At 38.4% G+C, this 25,584-nt stretch overlaps 1 protein-coding gene across 3 annotated transcripts in view; it reads left to right on the top strand.

Annotated features, from left to right (window-relative positions):
- The first annotated feature begins 650 nt into the window (after nucleotides 1-650).
- MAPK8 (mitogen-activated protein kinase 8) overlaps nucleotides 651-25,584 on the top strand; it is a 106,226-nt gene continuing 81,292 nt past the window's right edge. For all 3 annotated transcript variants that reach the window (XM_059900634.1, XM_059900633.1, XM_059900635.1), the window contains exon 1: nucleotides 651-802. The gene's annotated coding sequence lies outside the window, so the exon portion shown is untranslated. The remainder of the gene's footprint in view (nucleotides 803-25,584) is intronic.

Raw genomic sequence — 25,584 nt, 5'->3', positions numbered from 1 at the left:
TTTAAGGGCTTGCCAATTTGTCACTTCTATAACTAACATATACATGCTTTGTAGTCCCCAGAGACAAATAGGGTAGTGCAAGGACTTTTGTAGGAAGTGGATTTGGAGAAAACAGGAGGCAGCTATTTCCAAGTGGCTAATATTTGCTTAAGGATTGCTGGGCCCAAAGCAGGTGTCCTCAGAATGTAACGTATTGTTAGCCATGGTAAAGAGCTTTTCGTCTCTCAGGTGTGAGCCCGGGCCGAAGTGCCTGATCCCGGGGCGGGTCTGCCTCAATCGCACCTGACCTTCAAACCCTGGGGCGAGGAGCCCCTGAGGCTTTGGCTGGGACTAGGGTACCGCCCCCGTACAGATGCCGGGCGCTCAGGCCGCACGCCGCCACGTGCCAGGAGCAAGTCTCCACCCCCTCCATCTTCCCGCCACGCCCCTCACAGTCTGCTCTCAGAGGCTCTCGAAGGCTCTCCCCGCAGCTCCACCTCCAGGTGACCTCCGCAAGTCCTCCCTGCCCCCTGCAGTAGCCCCGCCCCTGGACTGCGGGCTCCGCCCCCGAAATCCGGGCCCCAGGGCTGCTCCGGCCCGTGGGGGCTCTCGCGAAGCGCGGAGGCGGGGCCCTGCGCGATGACGTTAGCGGGCGTGCGCGGTGACGGGCCGCGTTCCTGTTACTCAGCGGAGGGGCCGAGGCCGGACGACGCGGCCCGGAGCGCGGAGCCGCGAGAAGCGCTGGGTAACGGCCACGGCGACCGCCAAGACGGCGCCGGTTCCCGCCGCCGGGCTTTCCTGTCGCCATTCGTTGCGCTGCCGGGTGAGTGCGGCGAGTGCCGCAGGGCCGGGGCGGCCGGCGGCCCCGCCGTGTTTATGTTATTGTGCTGCCGCCACCGCCTCTCCTCAGCCTTGACCCCCTCCCGGGAGTGGGGGCGGGAGCGCGCGGCGGGCGGGGGGCGCGCGGCCGGCGGGGGCGGTGTGGGAACAATAGCAGCCGGGGAGGTGGGGACCGGCTAGTGGGCGTGGGGCTGCTGGACCCAGGCGCGTCCCGGCCGCCCCCCGCCCCAGCTTCGCCCGTGGGTCCTCGCGCGCCCTCCTCGCGGGGAGCGCGGGTCCCGCGTCCACGTCGGGAGGGGAAAATGGAGCGGGAGGTGGGTGGCAAGTTCTGAAACACTTCGGCGAAGGTCCGGACGGAGGCGCCTAGGCGGCCCGCTCCGCCCTGGCTACCTCCTCCGGCGGCGGGCAGCCGCAGAGAGCGCTCCGGTGGCCCGGTCCCGACGCCTGCCCGGCGACCACGGGGACAGTGTTTTGTTTCTTGGTGGTTTCTTTGTGCTGATATTCTGGGCGAACGCAGGCGGCGGCGCCGAAAGAGGCTGGGGTGGCCTTCAGCTCCGGGCTGCGAGGAAGAGCCCGGGCCCGTAGCTTGGGCAGGAGGTGTCCGTCAAGCTCGGCGCAAGCTCCAGTGGTCAGCGCGCATTTCTCTTGAGGGTCATTTGGTGGTGACCTTTTGACTTTTTCACCCCACCCTCCCTTCTCTTTGTCTTGGACTTGAGTCCCAGTCCTTCGATGGGAGCCAAATCTGTTTTAAAGTACTGTGATGAACACTTTTCATTTTAATTTCTGAAAGTTTCCCGTCATATGTTTACTGTGAATTTAACATGTTGACTGCATGGTATCAGACAATGTCCAGTGGTTACTATTTTTGCCTCTGAAATTCAGTGATCTTTACAGTAGAATTCTGGTCTGTCAGTCCATTGTGTTTTGAGATAAGCATCTAAAAAGTACTTCCTTGGTAATTAGAACATCTGTTTATTTCATTCATTCGTTCAGCAACTGTTTGTTCAGTGTTGTACCCAGATGAGAGTTTGAGGGTAAAGAGAAATATCCTTTAACGGAAGAAGATACTTTGACTAAAATATAATAGATGTACCTTTAAGTGAGACGATTGTATAAGTGGTATGTGTTAAAGAAGGTATAGTTATACTTTGGGTCATTTTACTATTTTTTTAGTAGTACATCTGGAACTTCTAGCGTAATGTTATACATGTTAGGAAGTAGAGTTAGATTTGGTCTAAATGTACAACAGCTTTTATGTATTTCCTTACAGTCACTTGTAACGTTTACTTCAGAATCCCCTGCTGTGGGTTAAGCCTAGGAGGTCATATGCTGTCAGTTAACATGTTTAGTGCTGTATCTGACATAAGCAAGCAATCAAAATGTGCCTTCCTTGAGGACAGACCTGTCTTGCCTCTGTGTCTCTAGCACCTAGCCTGGAATATAGTAAGTATTCAATAAAAATCAGATTGATGAAAAGCTCTTTATAATTGGTAATATCTAAACTCGAGCCTTAGCAAAAAACGTTTAATGTTCTCTGTGAAGTTTTGGAAGCCTCATGCAAACTGTCACTTCCAGATGGCTAAATGATCAGTTCATATATATTATCTGTCCCGACAGTAGGGGCTTTTGAATCACTTCAGTATTAATTTTTTTTTTCTATCACTTCTAAACCATTGGCTATCCTAAAATTAAACCTTGTCTAAAATATTTTTTTAATATGTGTGTGTGTCTGTGTGTGATATGTATGCACACACAGACACAGACACACAGTGATATTTCAACAGGGTCTAAAATGACTGCATTTATCCTTTTGTGAATATTACTTGAAAAGTTTCTGAATACTCCTTTTTAAGTGGATAAGTTAGAACAAAGGAAACACATTGCCTAAAAGTTTTTTTTTTTTTAAGTTTTATTAGAAATGTTTAATTTTAAATTCTTACTTGTACTAATACTATTGGTGAGGCATATGGACCTAAAACACAAAATAATATTAATTTATCTACATTACATTTCTTTTCCACTTAATACGTTTTAGCATTTGCTTTGGATATGAAAGAATTTGAGATGAGCTTATTATTCTCTGATTTAGAGTACAAATAAAGAAGTAAAATGGTACTTTGTTAAGATAAGGGATGAAAGTCTTGAGATACTAAACTTTACTGCTTTACCTATGTCAGATTCCAGTAAGGGTTACTGATACAAATCCTCACTGTCAGGCTATACATGTGTCAAACCAGAGTGTTTTTTTTTTGCTTTGTTTTATAAATTCTGTTGGTTTTAAAAAATAACAGCTTTTTCAAGAAACCCCATACTTATTAGCAGTCACTCCCCATCTCACTCTACATTATCTTTAAAGGAAGAGATAGCATTGATTCTGTTAGTATATTCCAGTAATGAATTTGAAAAGGGTTCCCTTTAAGTGTCCTCGCACAGAGTAGGAAACTATATCCTTCGTATTCCTTTATATCCTGGGAGAAAGGCCAGTTGGAAAGAAACTAGTTTAAGAATGAATTCTACCAAAAGTAATGAAGTTATAATCTTAACTGTTTGCTCAACGCCTAATATTATGGAAATAACCTTGTGATGATACTCAGTGCTCAGTGAAACAACCTGAAGTAATTTATTACGTGACTAGTCACAAACTGTCCTAGTGGCAGTTAAGAGCTTGTTCAATAGAAGCCCGATTCTTCATGTCTTTGTCAGTGAGTTGAGTTTTGACATATTTGAGTCATCTAGATAATTGAGATGCTTTGTTGCATGTGTATAAAATAATGTCTGATATTAAGATGCCAGCTCTCTAGAGGTCTCTGGTCAAGTCAGTGGTATGGATACTAGTCTTTCTGATTCATGTAGTTCAAGGAAGTCATTATAGCTACATAACTTTAGATATACGTCATTTGTCTATATCTGTGAGCTATGAAGCTTATTGTTTTAGTCATGAGTTCTTTACATGAACATTTACAGCTCTGTCTTCTTGCTCTAATGCAGATTAACTTGCGTTTTGATTTCAGAAATGAGTTCTGAGTCAATCAACTTTACTACCCAAAAGGTGACAGGAGTATTAAAATAAGCTATCCTATCAATCAGGGCAGTAGGTGGAAATAGACCTGTCCAGGAATCAGACCTAGGTTCACTTCTCAGTTCTGTCATCTGGACTTTGTCATCAGCAAGCTCTAGAGTTGTGGACGAGTGGCTAGAACTGTAAACAGGCTGTTGGAACTCTTTTTTTTTTTTTTTAAATAGGTTGTTCCCCAGATCGGTGGTTCTTCAGAAAATATATGGGGACAAAAAGAGTCCTTCTTGGGTGATACCAGAATGCCATGTCAAGAATAGCAAAGAAAGTTAGACTTTTGTAATCTACAGAAACAGAAAATTATTGAATCAAATATTTTCTGTAATATCTATTCTTAAAAGTCAAATAAAAAGCTTTTATTCTTTCCACAGCACCATACTTACTAATGAGACTTCGTGCTTTCAGATACTTAGTGGAAAATGTGAAAGTGAAGAGTTTGTTAGCCTTAAGAAGATTGTGGTCAGGGATAAACTTAAGGCATATCTAAACAGTGAATTTATGTTCCTTTGAAAGATTATGAGAGGGCTTCCCACAAACGAACAAAAGCCTACCCCAAGTCTCTGGGCAGGCCAAATTTTATTGAAATCCAATTTTTAAAATTATATGTGGGTGTGTATGTATATAAGGCCTTTTAGAGAACTTTATTAACTGCCATTCTTTTTCGGGGTGGTGGGTTGTATGACAAATATAGCAAATATAGTGTAAATATATGCCTACGTCTCCTGTTACCCTTTGTAATGCATCCGGTTTGGTTAAAAATCTGCCAATTCTTTAGAAAGTTAAGGTGCCCAAACTTAATAGTGGTTGCTAGCATGGATGTTATAGAGTCAGCCCTGAGTTACAATCCATGCTCCAAATCTAATTAACTATATGGCGTAGGCTAGTTCAGGTTTTGTAACATCTTTCGGCCTGTTTTATTATCTGTCAAATGAAAATGATAATAGCATATAGTCTCATAGGGCTATGAGGATTAAATTAGGTACTGCAACTACAGTACCTGGAACACTAGATTTAAGTATTAAGGAAATTTTAGCTATTGTTATCACTAATTATTTTTAACTTGGAACAAATGCAAAATGCCAAGTAAATTTAAAACTAATTTGATGTACAGTATACATTCAAATTCTCCAGAATATACCAGTTTTTTTCCCCCTCTGCATCTCTGGGGGTTTATTTAAAATTTGATCCTGTCATCTAATCTGAATTGATTGAAATGATTTAACATTTGGATCAGTAATCCTCTCTGCCTTAAAATTTGGAAATGTTTCCAAAGCAATATTAAAGGGAAAATTTGCCACATTCTCTAACACAAAGTTTTTCCACGTTTACCTTTCCCACTGCAGAGAATTGCCTAAGCTTTCGTAGGTTTATTTTGACAGATCTCTAAAGGAATGGGAATCCAGGAGCTGTGAATAGTTTATCAAATGTACCCACATTTGAAGAAAATGGAATACTGTTCATCTTTTAAATTTAATCTTACTGAAATCTTTGACTCTGTGTGAAAATTGCAAATTTGTAGAGACTGGGTAACCACAAGAGTTCATTAACCATTTTCTAGAGGTTATTAAGTAGCATCTGGAAATATTATCTTTCTTTTCTATGTTTTTCTAAGTTTTCTGTGTAGTATTTCTATGGTTATATTGGTCCATCAAATTTCTTGCTTCTTCTTGCAGACAGCAACTATGAGATGATGCTGGGTTTGCACAGGCAGTATTTATTGAGAAGCCACTCTATACCAAACCAGGTATTAAGTGATGTAGGGGCCATAGGAAGTCGAAGTCAGTCTCTACTTTCAATGAGTATAACTTGATGGGAGACGAGAACAAACATAAGTGCATTTATGTCCTAATACAAGAAACAAAGTATTGTTAGGCATTTCATTGGGAATTTCTTTAGGCATCAGGCCTGAGAGCTGGATGTTGGGGCATTTGGGGACTTCTGAACCATATATCTCTAGCCCTGCCTTTTAAATATACTGACTAGATAAACCACAAAAAGCGAGATGTCTTCTTTCTTGATTTCTGGTTAAAGTTGAGAGTGTGGTACAGATTAGTCAAAATCTAAATCAGAAGAAAAGGCAAACTTTATAGTCACCTCATCCATTTTGGAACACAACAGGACATCAAAATAAGTAAATGAAAAGTATGAAGATAGGTAGTAGAAAAGATGCTAGTCAAATGTTAACTGGAGTCCTCCAACTCTACTGTATTGAAGCTCTGAATACTGAAGGTTAGATTTATGGTAGTACTTTCTTAAGCCTTTCTCTGATATTGAGAAGTGTGGGTTCACTGCTTCCTGTTGCTGGGAGACCTGAGCCCCATCATATTTCTGGGGACACTAGAAAAGAAAAACAGTCAAGCACACCTGCTTTGCTTGGCATGAGGCATCAAAAGCATCAGGAGATTGCTATTTCCTAAAAGCTATTAATGGGAGTGGAAACCCACCATTCCCTGCCTTGCTCCTGAGAGGGTGATTCCCTCTCAAATGCCATTTGGGTCAACCAAAAGTGAGATAAAGGAAAGCCACCACTGTATAGATCTCCCTGTGACTTAAGGGTCACTTTTCAGTCAAAACAAAAACCAAAGCATCTGGCTTTGTCTGTTACTGTTGAGAATTTAGAAGTCTTAGTGATTTTAGTTTATTTACATTTTATTTATCTTTTGACTAAGTAGTATAATCACTTTGATTCAGAATTCCAAAGATTTAAGTAGATATACAGTAAAAAGTTTCCTTTCCACCCTGTGCAGCCCAGCCACCCCATTCCCTTGCATGGAAACAGTGTTAGGTTTCCTGTGAATCCTTCCAAAGATCGTTTATGTGTGTGCAGATAAATATACAGGTATATAATTACTTTCCAAAACCTTTGGTCCAGATGTATTTCAGAATTAAGGTTTGGGGGTTTTTTTGGGGGGGGGGCGGTGAGGGAGGACTGTGAAAAGGTAATATAGTGCATCTGCTATATTATCCAAAATCCCTAGTGGGAGGTAGTGTAGCATCCCATAATCAAACACATTAATATTTCTGAATTGAAAGCATAAATAGTACAGTAAGGATAAATAAAAATTATAAATAGTCTTATGGAATTTTTGGTCAGGCTTGACACCAAATAGGTTTGTACTAAACTTATAAGAAGCTTGTATTTCTCAGAGCTTTATGGATTTCAGAATTGCCAGTGAGGGATTATGTATCTTACATATATATGTCCTCTGCCTCCCCCATTTTTTATGTAAGATGCATACCATGCACATACCCTTCACCTTTTGTTTTTAACTTAACTGTCTAGCTTAGAGGTGATTTCATATTAGTCCTATCAGTACATAAACATCATGCTTATCCTTTTTTTTTTTTTAACACCTTCATGGTATACCATTTTTCTTAGCTTGGGCTGCTACAACAAAATACCATAGACTGGCTGGTTTAAAGAACTGACATTTATTTCTCACAGTTCTAGAGGCTGGGAAGTTCAAGATCAAGGTGCCAAGAGATTTGGTTCCTGGTGAGGACTCTTCCTGGCTTTCAGATGTCACCTTCTCACTGTGTCCTCGCATGAAGAAAGAGTGCTCTACTCTCTCTTCCTCGTTTTACAACACTATTCCCATTATGGGGGCCCCATCCTCATGACCTGATTGATTGACCTTGTAAACCTGATTACCTAGGGGTTAGGGCTTCAACATAAGAATTTGGGGAAGATTCAAAAATTCGGTCAGTAACACCATCATACAGGCCATACAGGTCATCATACATCATACAGGTCATTGTACATCATACAAGTTACAGGTGTAGCATATATTTAAGTAGTCCCTTTTTGAGGTACATTTAGGTTGTTTTCAGTCTTTTGCTATCAAAAGCCATGGTGCCGTGGATTACCTTGTGCATACATAATTTCACACTTGTATAGACATGTGTGGGATACACCTCCAGAAGTGGAATTGCTAGGTCAGAGTGTATGTGCATTTATAATTTCGATAGATATTACCGAAGGGCCATCTGTAGAGGTTGTTTCACTTCTACAAATTCCACCAGCCCTGGGTGAGGATGCCTGCTTCTTTCCTCATTGCCAGTATAAGTGAGATTAAACATCTTTCGTCTTTTAAGGACTAATGGTATTTTTATTATGAACTATCTATATCCTTGCCTATTTTTTAATTGCTTTGTTACTCATTTTCTTAGATTTGTAGGATTCTTTTTTTTTTTTAATTTTATTTATTTATTTTTGGCTGCGTTGGGTCTTCGTTGCTGCACACGGGCTTTCTCTAGTTGCGGCGAGCGGGGGCTACTACTCTTCGTTGCGGTGCACGGGCTTCTCATTGCAGTGGCTTCCCTTGTTGTGGAGCACGGGCTCTAGGCATGTGGGCTTCAGTAGTTGTGGCTCGTGGGCTCTAGGGTGCAGGCGCAGTAGTTGTGGCACACAGGCTTAGTTGCTCCGCTGCATGTGGGATCTTCCCAGACCAGGGCTCAAACCCATGTCCCCTGCATTGGCAGGCGGATTCTTAACCACTGTGCCACCAGGGAAGCCCTATAGGATTTATTTTTATAGGGAAATAGCTCTGTGCTATTTTTTGGAAATATTTTTTCCAGTTTATCATTTGCCTTTTAAATTTGCTTGTGATGGTTTTGTCATGCTGTTGTTTTTTTTTTCTCAGTAGTTAAGCTTACCAGTCTTTACTGACTTCTAAATTATATGCCATGGTTAGCAAGTCTTTCCCTAATTCCAGATTATATGAAAATTTGCAAATGTTATTTCTCTAATACGTCTATGAAGTGGAACAGAGAAGTGGGTTGGTAGGTAAGAAAAATATACGGTCCAGTTAGTAAAAAGGAGAATATGCAGGAAAGGAGATGGAGAGCACAGATAGAGAGGTTGGCCTTTGTTAGAGAGAGGTCTTCCATCAGATAGGAGGGAATGCGAAAAAGCTGTGTGTTCTTCCAAGGGAATTTGGTGGCTGGAAGATGAAGGCTTATCCTCTTGGCTTTCATCTTCTCTCATGGTTTCTGTTTTCTCATTGAGATTGGTATGGCCGGAGGGGGATGGGAGTCTTTGAATTAGTTTGCTAAGAAGTATTGATTATTCACTTAATGGTTAGAAGTCTTGAATTTAAAGTGATATCAGTCAGCCTGGTTTTGAGATTACCCACCCCCCAGCATTATTTATGTGGTTAGATACAAGCACAGGTAAGGCAGATGGTTCAATTCCTCTTGAGTGAGGTTTTGCCAGGTGTCACAGTTCTCCCGAGAAACAGAATCAGTAGGAGATATAATTGTGTGTATGTGTATATGAAGAAATTTCAAGGCATTTGCTTACACAATTATGGGGGATGACAAGTCAGAAATCTGTAGGGCAGGCTGGCAAGAATCTCTTGGACAGGGGCTGATGCTGCAATCTTGAAGCAAAATTTTGTCTTCCTTAGGAAAACCTCAGTTATGCTCTTAAGGCCTTTCAACTAGTGGATGAGGTGCACCAACATTATTGAGGATAATCAACTTAAAGTCAACTGTGGACTTTAACCACATCTGCAGTACCTTCACAGCAACACTTAGATTCGTGTTTGATTGAATAACAGGACTGTAGCCCAGCCAAGCTGACACATAAAACTAGGTCAGTATGAAAGAGTGGAATTCTGCCATTTGCAGCAGCGTGGATGGACCTAGAGAATATTGTGCTTAGTGAAATAAGTCAGACAGAGGAAGTCAAATACTGTATGATATCACTTATATGTGGAATCTAAAAAGTAAAACAAATGAATGTCTATAGCAAAACAGAAACAGACTCACAGATACAGAAAACAAATTAGTGGTTACCAGTAGGGGGAAGGAAGGGAGGAAGGGCATGATAGGGGTATGGGATTTAAGAGATAAAAACTACTATGTATAAAATAGGTAAGCAACAAGGATATATTGTATAGCACAGAGAAATGTATCCATTGTCTTGTAATAACCTTTAATGGAGTATGATCTGTAAAAATTCTGAGTCACTATGCTGTACACCTGAAACTAGCATTATATTGTAAATTAACTATACTTCAATATAACATTTTTTTAATTAAGAACATTTTTTTTAAGTGAAAAGGAAGAGGGAAATGAGGGCTTTTAGAGGGAGTGCTTATAGAGGAGTGATGATGAATCATGAAATCTAACATGGACAAGAAAGGAGGTGAAGTCAGGATGCATAGTAAGGAAGTGGTAGCATCAATGTATTGGAAATTTCAATTAGAATTGTTGTGGGTAGTGCTCAGATGAAGTAAGAGAACTAGAAGGATTGAATGTGGTGGTCGGAGTGGGATGCTTGAAATAGAGATTTGACAGATATCATAGTTTCTGGCAATGATAATGTCCAGGGTAGCCTTGGGATGGGCTGCTGAGGTGGAATAGAGGGAAAAGAGGAGACCAAAGAATTAAAGGGGCTGAAGTATTAAAGGAGTCAGTCAGTCTGCATGAATGGTAAAGTCAGCAAATGGTGAGAGGAGTAAGGGTACATACTATGAACCAGTTGCTGATGTCCTAAATCAATGGGAGAATTGGAGGGAAGGTAGATGATGAGAAGGAATAGTAAGGATAGTATAAATTGGCTGTTTGCTGGTCACAAATTAGGAATTTCAGAAGGTCCAGTAAAGGATTTGGGGGGTGGGGGATGAGGAATTGGGTTAAATGGAGGATATACACAGCAGTGTGGCAATGACAGTTTGGGGAATAATAGATGACCAGGAAGAATAGGACTTTTTCTGGGATGTGAGATGTGATGGTATGAATCCTGCTACTAGGTAGGAGAAGGTGGCCATCAGTTCGATCGTTGGATGACTCTGTGGCAGTGTTTTTTAAATTGCCAGTCTTGACCCATTTGTGGGTCATAGAAGGAATTTAAGAGATCACAACTAGTGTTGTATTTTTAAATGAAATGCAATAGAAAATGTCAGAGTGTATCACAAGTAATAAGGGACTAAGATAAGAACTTTTAAACAGCTTTATTGAGATTTCATTCACATGTCATTACAGTTCATCTATTTGAAGTATGCAGTTCACAGTCTTTCTCATATATTCATGAAGTAATGCAATCACCACAATCTAATTTTAGAACATTTTTGTCACTCCTGAAAGAAACTCCATGCTTATTAGCAGTCATTTTCCATTCCTGCATGTGCACATGTACACACCCACACTCCCTGCCCCAGTCCCAAGTAACTATTTATCTTCTACTTTGTCTCTATAAAAAATTTGCCTATTCTGGACATTATGTAGCATGTAGTCTTTTGTGACTGCTTATTTCACTTAGCATAATGTTTTCAGGGTTCATTCATCTTGTAGCATGTATCAGTACTTCATTACTTTCTATGGTCTAATAGTATTCCTTTGTACAGATATATCACATTTTATTTATCCTCCCTTCAGTTGATGCGCATTTGGCTGTAATAAGTAATACTATCATAGGGACTTCCCTGGTGGTCCAGTGGTGAAGAATCTGCCTTCCAATGCAGGGGACACAGGTTCGATCCCTGGTCGGGGAACTAAGATCCCACATGCTGCGGGGCAGCTAAGCCCACGTGCCTCAACTAGAGAGACCACATGCTTCAAACTACAGAGCCCACGCACTCTGGAGCCCGCGTGCCTCAACTAGAGAGACCACATGCTTCAAACTACAGAGCCCACGCACTCTGGAGCCCGCGTGCCACAACTACAGAGACCACGCACCCTGGAGCCCACGCGTCACAACTAGAGAGAGAAAACCCGCATGCCACAACTAGAGAGAAGCCCACGTGCTGCAACAAAAGATCCCACATGCCGCAGCGAAGATCCCGTGTGCCGCAACTAAGACCAGACGTGGCCAAGAGTAAAATAAATAAATAAATAAATTTTAAAAAATAGTACTTAAATAAAATAAGTAATATTATCATGAACATTCATACACAAGTTTCTGTGTGATGTATGTTTTCAGTCCTCTTGGGTATATCACTAGGATTGGAGTTGCTGGTCGTACGGCTAATTCCATGTTTAACACTTGGAGGAACTGCCAAACTGTTTTTCAGGGTGGCTGCACCATTTTACATTCCCACCAGCAAGGTATGAAGGTTCCAGTTTCTCTACATCTTGTTAATGCTTGTTTTTGTCTGTCTTTTGATACAGCCATCCTTAATGGGTATGAAATGGTATCTCCTTGTGGTTTTGATTCCCATTTCTCTGATGGGTAATGATGTAGATCATATTTTCATGTGCTTTGTATATCTTGGGAGAAATAAATGTTCATTCAGACGTTTGCTCATTTAAAAAATTGGGTTATTTATCTTTTTATTAAGTTGTAAGTGTTCTTTATATAGTCTAGATACAAGTTCCTTATCAAACAGGTGAGTCACAAATATCTTCTGTTTTGGTGGTTGTCTTTTCAGTTTCTTGATGTTATCATTTACAGCACAAAAGATTTTAATTTTATTGAAATCCAATTTATACATTTTTTCTTTGTTGCTTGTGCTTTTGGTGTTGTATCTTAGAAACCACTGCCTAACTCAAAGTAATGAAGATCACTCCTGTGTCTTCTTCAAAGAGTTTTATAGTTTTAGCTCTTATGTCTGTGATTCATTTTGAGTTAATTTGTGTGTGATGTGAGGAAAGGATCAGACTTCATTCTTTGGCATATGGATATGTAGTTGTCTCAGCACTATTTGTTGAAAATACGGTTGACCCTTGAACAACATGGGTTTGAACTGCACTGGTCCACTTATATGCAGATTTTTTCAATAAATACGTAACCCTACAAGATACAGGGTTGGATGAATCCAAGGATGCGGATGTGGATAAAAAGAGCTGACTGTAAAGTTATACCTAGATTTTCAACTGCATGGTGGGGGTTCAAGGGTCAACTATACTGTGCTTTCTTATTAATGTCTTATCATTCTTGTTTAAAAAAATTTTTTTTTCTGGACTCTCAGTTTTATTCCATTAATCCGTATGTCTGTCCGTACGTTAGTCACTCTGCCTTGCTTATTTACTATAGCTAAGAATTGTTTTATGAAATTTGTGTTTCAGTTGAGTGTACTTACATATAGATATATACAGAGGTGTATATGTAACGGGTTGTGATGTAAAATGCTTGAAAACCTCTGATTTGAGCTTGTGGCTCCCTGCAGCAGTTCACTCTCTGGTGGCAGTTTAGTGGGATGTGCCCCCTCTTGGGGAATGTTCCAATAGGGCAGGTTAGAGGGCCTGTCTGTGGGCACATGAATTCCTTTTAGATTGGAAGACTGATTTTTTTTTTTACTTTAGTAGGCATTGTGTTCTTTTTTGATGTATGTGGACCAAAGGAGGGTTTAGAACAACTGTGGGAATTCCTAAAGAATTAATCAGATGAATTTAAGGATTAGGAAATGAAGTATGATTTGAAATTTTGAAGTTAGCAGGGTTTTGTACAGGGCCAGTCTTTCATGGCCCACAGTTAAAAAAATATTATTTTAATATATTAAGCATGTCTGTATTGGATAACTTTATTATCTAGATCCTGTGTGTTTTTCTGTAGGCTATTGTAAGTTTTTATCATGTTGTCTTAGTCTCCTCCTTTTTATTAAGACATTATATGTGAAAAATTACAGAAGTAATTTAAGGATCATCTTAATCCAGCCAGAGACAAAAATGTTTCAAAGCTCGGCACTCCAGAGTCTGCCAAGGCTGGTCTATTTTATTTTTTCTTTAATCCTAGGATGTTACCCTTCGGGGTCCCAACATAAAACCAGGGGTGTTACCAGCCCCATATTTCCGTACCCCCATACTTTGTTCGTTCCTTACCTCTGATATTTAACACCCGTTCTGTGCCAGCCTTGTAAATCTGTGAAAAGTTCAGCTCGGCTTGTTAGCCAACTTTATGGGATGGGCAGATGCCCCCTGAGAAAATGGCCACCACGTGTCTGGCTTACCTCTGAAGATTTTCTTGCTGTCCCTGATCTTAGCCTCCATACTTTTTTTTACTGCCTTTTTAGCACTGTGATGCCTTCAAAGAGGTATTTATGTTTGTTTTTCTAATTTTGCCTGGGGGAAGGGGATGTTCAGTTTTTCTCTTTGCTCTCAGTAGGAGAGTTGGTCTAAATTACCTAGTTCACCATTAAAAGGGAAAGCAATTTGTTAGCATAATGAAGTCTTATCTCATAAAATTCCCTATTTGAAATTCTATTGTATGTGGTTTTAGTTTTTTCTCAGGGTGAGAGTTTGGGTACCAGTATTCTTACATATACAGTATATATTCATTATATATACATTATAGCAGTTATTAGAGAAATGAAATAGGATTAAGAGTAGAAAAGGGGGGAAACAATTGGCAGAGAAAATAATATCATTGCAAAGTTTGGGAGAAAGATAAGACAACATTTTCATGTCTATCAGGAATGAGAAAGGGCAGTCACACATAAAAAGAACTGACATACTTATCGGCACGATATTATCATAGTTATAAGGCTGTAGAATCCTAGATAGTGTGGAGGAGGCAACGAGAAGTATTTACTCAGTTATGTTGAGTAAAATTTTAAAATTTGTTCCGCAGAGAAATCCCAGGATAGCTTTCTAAGTCATTAAATGTGGAGGGGTTGACTTTGGGGCTGGACTTAATGGTTGTGCCTTATAGCATTATATACTAGCACAGCCACTAGTATAGTAAGGCATTGCAGAGAGAACTTAATTCTATGAAACCCATTATTAATATGATATATGAAATGTTGCTGATTTTGATTTAGTGTGCTATCTTCATATATATTTATGTATGTAAATTAACTTACGGTCTTCATGAGTTCATGTATGTTGTTTTTCCTCCAACTCATTTGTATATTACTGAAATTTCAGAATTACAAAAATTATCTGTCACTCTTCAACCACTGTAATTGAAAAAAAAAGTATCTCTTTTGTAGTCCCTTTTTTCTTCTGAAAAAATAAGAGATACTGGAGGTGTTCAGTCTTAGATGAGTTTATCGGTAGAGTTTTGCTTGATGTTTTAAACTTTAGAATAGGAATTGTTTCTTAAACTGATTCCATCTCTTTCATGCCCCTAGTTTCCTAATGTTCATGCAGTGTATGTGTCATAGGAGACTGGTTTAAAATCCACGTTTGTTACACCTGCCCATAGAATCTGCTCTTACTATCTTCTGGTGGTTTACAACTGATCATTTAATCACCTTTTTTTTCCTTAAATGACTGTATTCTTCCACACCTCCCAGCTCTTATTAAGGATGTTCAAACATAAAGAGAAATTGAAAGAATAGGACAGTGAACACCTGTATACTGCTACTTGGATACAGTTGTTAACATTTCGTTATATTTGTTTATTTCTCTCTTAATAGAGACTTTTTTTTTTTTTTTTTTGCTGTATTTGACCCCTAAAGCATCTCCTAAAATTAACACATTCTCTTACAAATGTCATATTTGGGGGGCGGAAACCCTTAATATTTAGTCTGTATTTCAAGTTTTTCTAGTTGTCCGTTTGTAGTGGGTTTTCTCGAGCCAGAATTCAATCAAAGTTCATGCATTACATTTGATTGTTGTTACTTTAGTCACTTTTAACTTACTACAGTTGTCCCCACCTCCACTTTTCTCCCCCATGATATTGGCATCTTGAAGAGATCAGACCAATCGTTTTATAGAATGTTCTTGCATTCTGGATTTGTCTGATTGTTTTCTTATGGTATTTAACTTTTATCCCTAACCATTGTGTTTCCTAAAAACAGAAGGTTGGGTCTAAAGGCTGCATTGTATTTAGATTTTTTGGCTTAGTTGCTCCTGTGTACATTGTATTGATTCATAACACAAGACATATCATATTAGGTTGTCTACCTGAAATGTGATCATTTGGTTAAGATGGTATTCACTAAATCTGTCTGTTATAAACATGGTGCCTTTGCAATTAGCAGTTGACTGGTGAGGTGATATTTTGGTTCCCTCCAAATATTCGGTTTCCCAGCAGCCTTTTACCTGATGTTTTTAGCATATATTGATAAGCCTTATCTAAACCAGTTATTTCATTTGGGGTTGCAGAGTGGTGCTTTTGTAACCTTATCATCCTTCTGGATCTATTAGCCAGCTGTCTTCCGTTAAAAAAACCTTTCCCATATCAACTGAGATCGAACTACAGTCCTACCCGAAAAGATGAGGGATATGCTTATTTTCCTTTGATGTATCAACTCTTTAACTCTGAGAATTCTTTCAACTCTGAAACTCTGAACTCGATTTCAACTCTGAAAATTGGTGACTGGTCATTTCCAAAGGTGTCAAATAATCTTATTTCTCTTTCTCTCTCTTGGTATCACAGAGATTTTTGGGTTTTTTTGGGGGGGGGGTGTGTAGTCATTTAGTCACTATTCCTTTTTTTAGTAGACTTTATTTTTTAGGAACTTCAGATTTACAGAAAAAATGAGAGCTTATTATAGGGAGTTCCCATATACCTTGCACCCAGTTTCTCCTGTTATTAACATCCTACATTAGGATGGTACATTGGTTATAATTAGTGAACTAATACTGATACATTATCAATAGCTAAAGTTGATAGTTTATTCAGTTTTCCTTGGCTTTTATCTAATGTCCTTTTTCTGTTCCAGGTATCCCATCCAGGATACCACATTACATTTAGCTTTCATATTTCCTTAGGATCTTCTTGGCTTTGAGTTCTCAGACATTCCTTGAATTTTTTGATGATGTTGACAGTTTTGAGGAGCACTGTACAGGTATTTTGTAGGATGCCCCTTTATTGGAATTTGATGTTTTTCTTATTTTTAGACTAGGATTATGGGTTTTGGAGGGGAAGATCACAGAGGTAAATTGCCATTTTCATCACATAATATCAAGGGGACATACCATTAACATAATTTATGACTGTTGATGTTGACCTTGATCACTTGGCTGAGGTAATGTTTGTCAGATCTCTCCCCTCACGCCTTTCCTGGTGTGTGTGCTGTTTGGAAGAAGTCACTGTGTGCAGCCTTGAAGAATGAGGAGTTATACCCTCTCTCCTTGAGAGTAGAGTATGTGAATCATTTAGAATCCTGCTGCTTGAGAGATTTGTCTCTTCTCCCATTTATTAATTTATTCAGTCATTAATATTAGTATAGATTCATAGGTGTTTATTTTAAATTTTGGGTTATAATCTAGTACTACTTTATTTTGTTCAGATTGTTTTAGCTTTGGCCATTAAGAGATCTTTCAGTTGGCTCCTGTGCCCCTCTGATTTACCTCCATCAAAGTGGGTGTTTTTATTTGTTTTTGAGGACATCCTTACTTTCTGGCACTACAAGATGCTCCCAGCTCATCTTGTATATTTTCTGCCCCAGACCTAGAATCAACCATTTCTCCAAGGAGTCCACTTTCATTTTATTGGAGAATGGTATTAGAAACAAAGATCTGGGTGAGATGTGCTTGTTGCTTCTGGGATGTGGTTTCTTTTAGGAACTCTGAACAGAGTAAAGAAATGAATATGTATATATTGACACACATGTATATAAATATGTGTCTATATACATGTCTATAAATGTTTCTATGTGTAACCATCTGTGTCAGTATTAAAGTTAACATGAGTTCTTGCTGTCTTCCATTCTAATCCATTACCACATTAATCATTCTGGCATTCTCCCCTTATTGGTCATAAATTTCCTCCAACGGTGAGAAACCTGCCTCCCACCATACACCATCCATTTACTTAATTGTTCAGTTCCAGTATGTATATGTGTATAGCAGTATCAAAATTAATTTATACCCAAGTGGAAACAACTGTATCAACTAGGAGGTTTCTCTTTTTTTTTGCTCCATTCGTTGGGAATTTTTCTGTATATAATCATCTCATCTGCGAACAAAAGCAATTTTATTTCTTCTTTAACAATCTCTATACCCTTGAATTTCTTTTGTTGTCTTATTGCAATAGCTAGAACTTCCGGTATGATACTGAGTAGTAGTGGTGAGAGGACATGTTTACCTTGTTCCTGAGTTTAGAGGGAAAGTATCCAGTTTCCTACCATTAAGTATAATGTTAACTGTAGGTATTTCCTTTTTTTCTTTTTTTTTTGGTAGATCTTCTTTATCAAATTGAGGAATTCATAATCTCAAATTCTATTCCTAGTTTTTTGAGAGTTTTCTTTTATCATGAATGGGTATTAGATTTTGTCACATGCTTTTTCTTCTTCTGTTGGTATGATCATATAATTTTTCTTCTTTAGCCTCTTGATGTGGTGGGTTACATTTATAAATTTTAGAACCAGCATTGAATTCCTGGAATAAAATCCCCTTCATTGTGGTATAGAATTCTTTTAATACATTGTTAGATTTGATTGTAGATACTTTGTTGAGGATTTTTGCATCTGTGTTCGAAAGAGATACTGTTCTGTAGTTTTCTTGTAATGTATTTGATTTTGGTATTAGAATAATGCAGCTCTCATAAAAATGAGTTAGGGAGTGTTTCGTCTACTTCTATTTTCTGGAAGAGATTGTAGAGAATTGATATCTTTTTTTTTTTTTTTTCTTTAATCCTTAAATGGTGGAATTCAGCAGTGAAACTATTTGGTCTTGGTGCTTTCAGTTGAAGGTTAATAACTATTGATTCAACTTTAGGCCTATTCAGATTATCTATTTCTCTTTGTGTGAATTTTGGTAGATTATGTCTTTCACAGAATTGGTCCATTTCATCTCAATTATCAAATTTGTGGATACAGAGTTTTTCCTAATATTCCTTTATTATCCTTTTGATGTTCTTGGAATTAGTAGTGATGATCCATCTTTTTATTGGTAATTTGTGTCTTCTCTTTTTTTTTCTTGCTTAGTCTAGCTATACATTTATCAATTTTATTCATATTTTTGGAAAACAGCTTTGGTTTTTGAGTTTCTATTTTCCTGTTTTCAATTTTATTGATTTCTACTCTAATTCTTATTGTTCTTTTCTTCTGCTTGCTTTAGGTGTCATTATTTATTTATTTATTTTTGATGTTCAAATTGTCCCAGGTTTGGTCAGTGGGAATTTTTTAAGGTGACTACTCTGTGGAGCACGGGCTCTAGGCGTGCGGGCTCCAGTAGTTGTGGCACATGGGCTTAGTAGCTGTGGCTTGTGGGCTCTAGAGCACAGGCTCAGCAGTTGTGGCTCACGGGCTTAGTTGCTCTGCGGCATGTGGGATCTTCCTGGACTGGGGCTCGAACCCGTGTTGCCTGCGTTGGCAGGTGGATTCTTAACCACTGTGCCACCAGGGAAGCCCTACTCTGTCATTTTGATCTGACCTGGTTGGTCATGGAGTGCTTCCTGGCTTTCTGGCAGTATAAGATGTCTGCGTTTCAACTTGTACAGACCCTGACTCAACCTGGAACACTCCATTTCTTTAGGAAATTAGCTTCAGTCTTAATTTTATATGATTGTTCATTTCTTTCATTACATTTTGAACAGATTTGCCACACAGGATCAGCCTTTTTGGTTTTTTTGGTGGTCTACAGAACAACTAAGGCCTCTAGTCCATGCTAGCATTCGGTGTAACCTTCCTTATTTCAAAACCAGAACATTTTTCTGTTCAATTTAGGTGGGCATAAAGACACTTTAAGTTACATAGAGCCATACTCTTCTATGAAGTCCCTGAAAGTGATTTGTACTTCAGCAGTTTGGACTCCTACTGTATTCAGATATAATTGAACACCACATTGCTATACCATTTTAAGAAGCTAGAAAGTTGAGTATACAGTATTCTAAATGATTCGATTTGGCTTTTCTGCATTTCTACAATTATTTCATCATTTATTTTTGAAGTGTTTGAACTTTAACTTCAGGGTTTTGTTACTTTTTCTTTAAAAAATATTTACTATGTGCCAGCACTTTACGAATATTAACACTTATTTAATCCTTCTAACAACCTTGTAGGTAGAGATTATTTATTATTCTATCCTCTCCTCCATTTTACAGATGGGGGAACTGAGGCAGATGAAATTAAGTTAATTGCCCAGGATGATGGGGCCAGAATCGGTACTCAGACTCTGCTCCAGAGTCTGAGTTTTAGTCACTGCTTTGTGCTGCCTCTCCTCTGCTGGTTAAGTGGAAGAGTTGTTTGTGATTCAGCATCATGTTCTCCTTTCTCTTCACGTTAATTATGGCATAATGGGTGTGACGTTGCAGGCACCAGTTATAAAGTAATAGAGTTTTGAGATTCCTAATTGGAAGAATTCAGAGCCTTGTATTTCATTGCTCTGAGTTATTGGCCCTTTGCTGCAATTATTTTTGGCCAAGAGACAGACATTTTCATGAATAGTGGTAATCTCCACAAAGATTGAGTTCTCTTTTTTAAAAAGTTTATTAAGTGCTTTAAGAGTATGAATTTTAAAGTACTGTATTCTGTGATGATATAAGATCAAAGGAGAGTAAGTGAGAACACTTGTAAGGTATAGAGAGCTAAATATTTGTAATAAGTTTATTGGTGTACATAGTTCGTGCTGGCACTGTATAAGGAGACGTATTATTTTATGAGAAGAACATATTTTGTTGGAAATCCTAGGTTCCTTGATCAGAATTCTAAGTTCAAGTTCTTTGATATGTTAACATGGAGTCCACTGCATACTACTTCCTGGTGTAATTTTGTCATTCTCTCCCTCCTTGTAGTTACTAAGACCTGCTGGTTCCATAAGGTCAGGGTACACTCCTTTTGAAAAGAATATTGTCCAGTGCTAAAGAGAGGAAGAGAGTAGTGGGAAGCATTTTTCCATTTTTTTTTTAACCAAATGCAAATACATATAGAATATTGGGGAAAAAATAAAGATAAAAAGATCAGAACTATCCTTAATCTTGCTAATAATGTTTTGGTGTATTTCTTTTGATGTATTCTGTGCATGTGTGAGAGAGATATATATATTTATGCACATGGGTTCACGCATATATGTATATGTTTAAAGGGATCTAAAAGTAGTGTTACCTCAGAGATACTACCTGGCTTTTGACAGTGAGATTCTGGTGCCTCAGATAATCTACTGTAGAGTTTTTCAAGTTACTTCTTTATTTCCAAACACCATTAAAAAAAAAAAAATAAAAAAAAATAAAATAAAATAAAAGTAGTGTTAGTATATATTAATTGGGGACTAGAGTAATGATAACTGCTTTGATTTGATTAGGGATAAAGCCTAAAGAAATATGTTTTGCTTAAAAGAAATGTGTCCTTAACAGAGTAAGAATTTTTATAAAAGAAGAGATTTACAACATTGGTTTCTGTACCTTGGTCTGCTAAGGTTTACTACCATCTCTTAACTTTAACAGTGGAAAATATAGGAAGGAATTGCAAGGGTTCCATGAAGTTTAACTGTTTTCACGGTAATACTAAGATGCTCTTTGCCTTTTTCCATGCTTGTTCTCAAGAGTTTTTCAGAGGCCATGTGGCCTGACCTGTGATGTGGTAACAGAGTGAGTGCAGAAGCACATGAGAGAATCCAGCTGTCTGAAATTAAACTGGACAGGAAAGGGATTTGAAAAAAGGTAAAGCAGTGACACTCTTCTCACTAGAGTTTTTAAGAAATAGTTATTTCCCATCAAAATGCTAGTTATATTAACATGTAGTAGGTTTGTTATTGTTATTTTTAAATAAGTTTTAAAAATTTAAATGCTCAGCTTTAATGTCTAATATAGTAAATATTGATAGATATAATCCACATAAATAAAAGTTCTTTGGGATTCTCAGTAATTTTAAAGGGTTAAAGGGATCCTGAAACCAAAAGGTTTGAGCTGCCACATTATATAATATTAAAAAATCATTTGTTAATATCACTACCTGTCTTATCAGAAGAATCTTGGGAAGCTGCCAGGTCTCCTATGGACAGGTATAAAATTTCCAAAATTTTAATTTAAAGTTAGAATTTTATCATTGGTTGTAAATACTGTCATTTGTTTTCCTTGAAGTAATAAGCTCACTTTGTTCATTTTCAAGAAAACATCTTCCGGATACTCTAGTCCAAGTAATGGTTTGTCTGTTTTCTTTCAAGTAAAATCGTGTTCCATGAAAAAGTGGCTCACAACTCAAATAGTTGCATGGTACTTTTTTTGACAACAGTTTTTCAGTACACAACAGAAGTGCTTGTGTGTACTTCCCATTTCATCATACAGATAATTTAGATCTTCCTGTTTTATATTGTACCAAAATTTAACAATTTAACTGCAGTGTGAAATCTGAAACCATATGAATAAAATTTTCTTGCTCTATTGTATTAAACCCATTGGTCTATCTTGTATTTAAATAAATCTTTTGCCCATGCATTGGTAATTTGGAAAATACTGGTTGAATGAGGTCTGCAGATCTTCTAAATGTTTATATATTTGATCATACCACCATTGCCATCGGGTGTTATAAAGACTAAAAGGCCATCACCAAAACCCCAATTGTGTCAAGTATTGGAGGGTCGAAATTGATACAGTTAATACTTGGGGGGGAAAAATCAGTAAAATTGTTATCTGTAGTCAGACTGATCAGCATAAAAAGAGAGAAGCCACAGATTATCAATATCTAGACTGAAAGAGGGACATCATAATATATCCTAGACTAAGGGAATATTATAAACAATTTTATACTAATAATTAAATAATTTAGATGAAATGGACAAATTCTTTTCAAAGATAGTGCATTACCCAGACTGACAAAACAAGAAAGCTGAGTATTTATTAGAGAAATTTAATTTGTAATGAAAAACTTTCGCACAAGCTCTGTGGCATCACAAAAGAACACTGATTTGATGGGGCCACTATGCCTAAAGCAGTAACTTTCAAACTTTTTAGTCTTGGAATATCTGTATGTAAAAATTAGTGAGGCTCTCAAGCAGGTTTTCTTTATGTGGGCTATAGCAATCAAAATTTACCTTATTAGAAATTAAAATTAAGAACTTTAAAAAGTATTTATCAGTTCATTTACAAAATAAACCAATTATAGGTTAATATAAATAACTTTTTTATGAAAAATAACTTTTCCCAAAGAAAATACAATATAATCTGTTGTGGTATCACAAGTTTCTTAGACTCTGGAAAATTCCTGTACATTTGTGAGAGAATGAGAGTGAAAAAGACAATGATAGGCATTTTTGGATTTACATTTTTGTTTTTCAGCACTTTAAAGTTGTAGTTTCCTTGTCTCTGGCTTGCACAGTTTCAGAGAACAAGTCTGTGGTAATTTTTATCCTTGTTTCTGAATAAGTTCTGGGAACTGTTTATCTTTTAGCTCCCTGGCAGTTGTCCTTTACCAACTTAACGGAGTTTTGCCATATGCATGTGTAGTTTGGTATTTGGCTGAAGACTGAGGAGGACTCCTCTGCTGATTTCTGGAGCTCTTTCTTTGAGTGGCTCTCTTCTCTCTACTCTGCCCTCAAGATTTCAGTCACTTTTCGACTTCCTAATCTGGCTTCTCAACTCAGTGAGGCTGCTGTGCTCTGTTTAGTGTTTCTGCACAGTTGTGTGGAAAGGGCCCCTAGGCAGAACAGCAGAGAAATTACAAGGCTTAACTTACTTGTTTTCCTCTTTTTTTTTTTCCCAGGGGTTGAAGACCTAATTTCTCTGTTATCCAGTGTCTGATAACAGTATCATATTTTTTCCTCTTTCTAGTTACTGAAAGAGGGTAAATCTGATCCTAGTACTCCACCATGCCAGAAGCAGAAGTCAGCTTTATTAATTTTTATTTTAGAGTTTCTTCAAGAACTGTTGTTTTAAAGGAACTGAATTCTATTTAATATATAATGGGTAATATTGGACAATGATATATATATTTTTTTACTTTAGGAAAATCTAAATAACTATGGATGTGAGTTAAAACGTATTAATAGCCTTGGTAACTAAATGTAAAAATTAGTCGTCCCTCAATATCAATGGGGGATTAGTTCCAGTACCCCCTGTGGATACCAAAATCTGTGGACGCTCAAGTCCCTTATATAAAAAGGCATAGAACAGTCACCCCTCTGTATCTATGAGTTCTGTATCTGCAGATATGGAGAGCCAACTATAAGGGAAGAAGGCTTAGGTGGCTTCCAGGACACTCACACTTGAAGTAATAGTTTTCATTTTTCATTTGTTCAATTGGCAAATATTATTTGGTGTTTCTTATATGCCAGGCACATAGTATATATGTGTGTATGTATATAGTATATAGAGTGAATAAAACAACCATTCCCTGCCTTCTTGGAGTTATAGTCTAGTGGAGAAGAGAATTAATCACAAAAAATAAGTGGATAATTAGAACTTTGATAAATACAACGAGAAGAACATGGTGTCATAAAAGTGTATAAGGTTACCCAATTTAAATTGGAGAGTCAGGGAAGGTTCTGCGAAGGTGACAGCTGAACTGAAATTTGAGATTGGAAGAGTGAGCAGAAACTCAACAGTAAGGATAGGAAGTAGGTTGAGTAGAACTTGTTCAGAGCAGTGGCTGAGAGAAAGCATCTGCAGAAGCCGTCAGGAGAGGGAGGGCCTTGCATATTCTAAGGAACTGGGGGAAGGTTAATGTAGTGGTTGCAGAGTTGTATCAGTTGCTGAGACAAGGAATACTAGAAGAGGATCAGGTTTGTTATTGGGAGATGTTGAATTGGAGATGGCTTTGGAACGTTCAGATGGAAATATTATGTAGGCAATTTAAATGGAAATATCATGAAATCAGAGGAGAGATCAGAGTTGAAAATACACATTTAGATCTCTTGTATTGGGTGGTAATTGCTGTGGATGTGGTTGAAACTAACTAGAGCAAAGGAATATAGAGAGAGAAGAGAATTCCTAGCCTTTGAGCAATTCCCATTTTTAATGTCCAGGTAGGGAGGATGATGACTCATTAAAGAAGCTCAAGAAGAACTGATTTCAGCAAACTAAGTGAATTATTAAAGAAGCTACATTGTATTAGTTTTTTACGGCTGCTTTAATACCACAAATTTAGTGGCTTGAACCAATAGAAATTTATATTTTCTCATAGTTCTGGAGGTCAGAAGTCTGAAATTAGTATTACTGGGCTGAAATCAAGGTGTTAGCAAGACTGTGCTTCCTCCAGAGGTTCTTCCTACTTCTGGTGGCTGCCACCATTCCTTGATTTGTGACCACCCCACTCCAATTACTGGCTCTGTGGTCGCATTGCCTCCTCTTTTTCTGTGTCTAATCTCACTCTGTTATAAGGACATTTGTGATGGCGTTTAGGGTCCAGCTGCATAATCTGGGATAATCTCATCTCAAAATCCTCAATGTAATTACATCTGCCAAACCTTTATTCTGAGCTGATTTTTTTTTTTTTTTTTTTTTTTTTTTTTAACCTTTCTGGCTGCTCCAAGCGGCATGTGGGATCTTAGTTCCCTAACCAGGGATCGAACGTGCGCCCCCTGCAGTGGAATTGCCGAGTCTTAAACACTGGACTGCCAGGAAGGTCCCTGTTCTGAGCTGATTTTACCTACACAACAATTCTGACCCCAAATGTGTGGGTTTTTTCCTTATGCCAACCAATTCACCAACTTTCTGGACACCAACTGGTTGTCCTGCAATTCAATTCTGACACTAACTACTGGAGTTAGTGCAGACCCTACAGGTTAAGGGTTCAGTCCCACAAGATTGCCCCCACTTCAGATGCTAGTTGCAAGTCTGGGCCACAGGTACTTCTGACCAAATGGCTATGAAGTCGAGGTTGGGGGTGGGGTGGCTTCCTACAGCCCCTCCTCTCTGGTTTGATAATTTGCTAGAAATGGCTCTCAGAACTCAGAAAAGCACTTTACCTACTGTTACTGGTTTA

The sequence above is a fragment of the Balaenoptera ricei genome, chromosome 16 (assembly GCF_028023285.1).
Source record: "Balaenoptera ricei isolate mBalRic1 chromosome 16, mBalRic1.hap2, whole genome shotgun sequence".
Lineage (NCBI taxonomy): Eukaryota > Metazoa > Chordata > Mammalia > Artiodactyla > Balaenopteridae > Balaenoptera > Balaenoptera ricei.
Note: the sequence above shows the minus strand (reverse complement) of the source record. Positions and strands in the feature narration are given on the sequence as shown.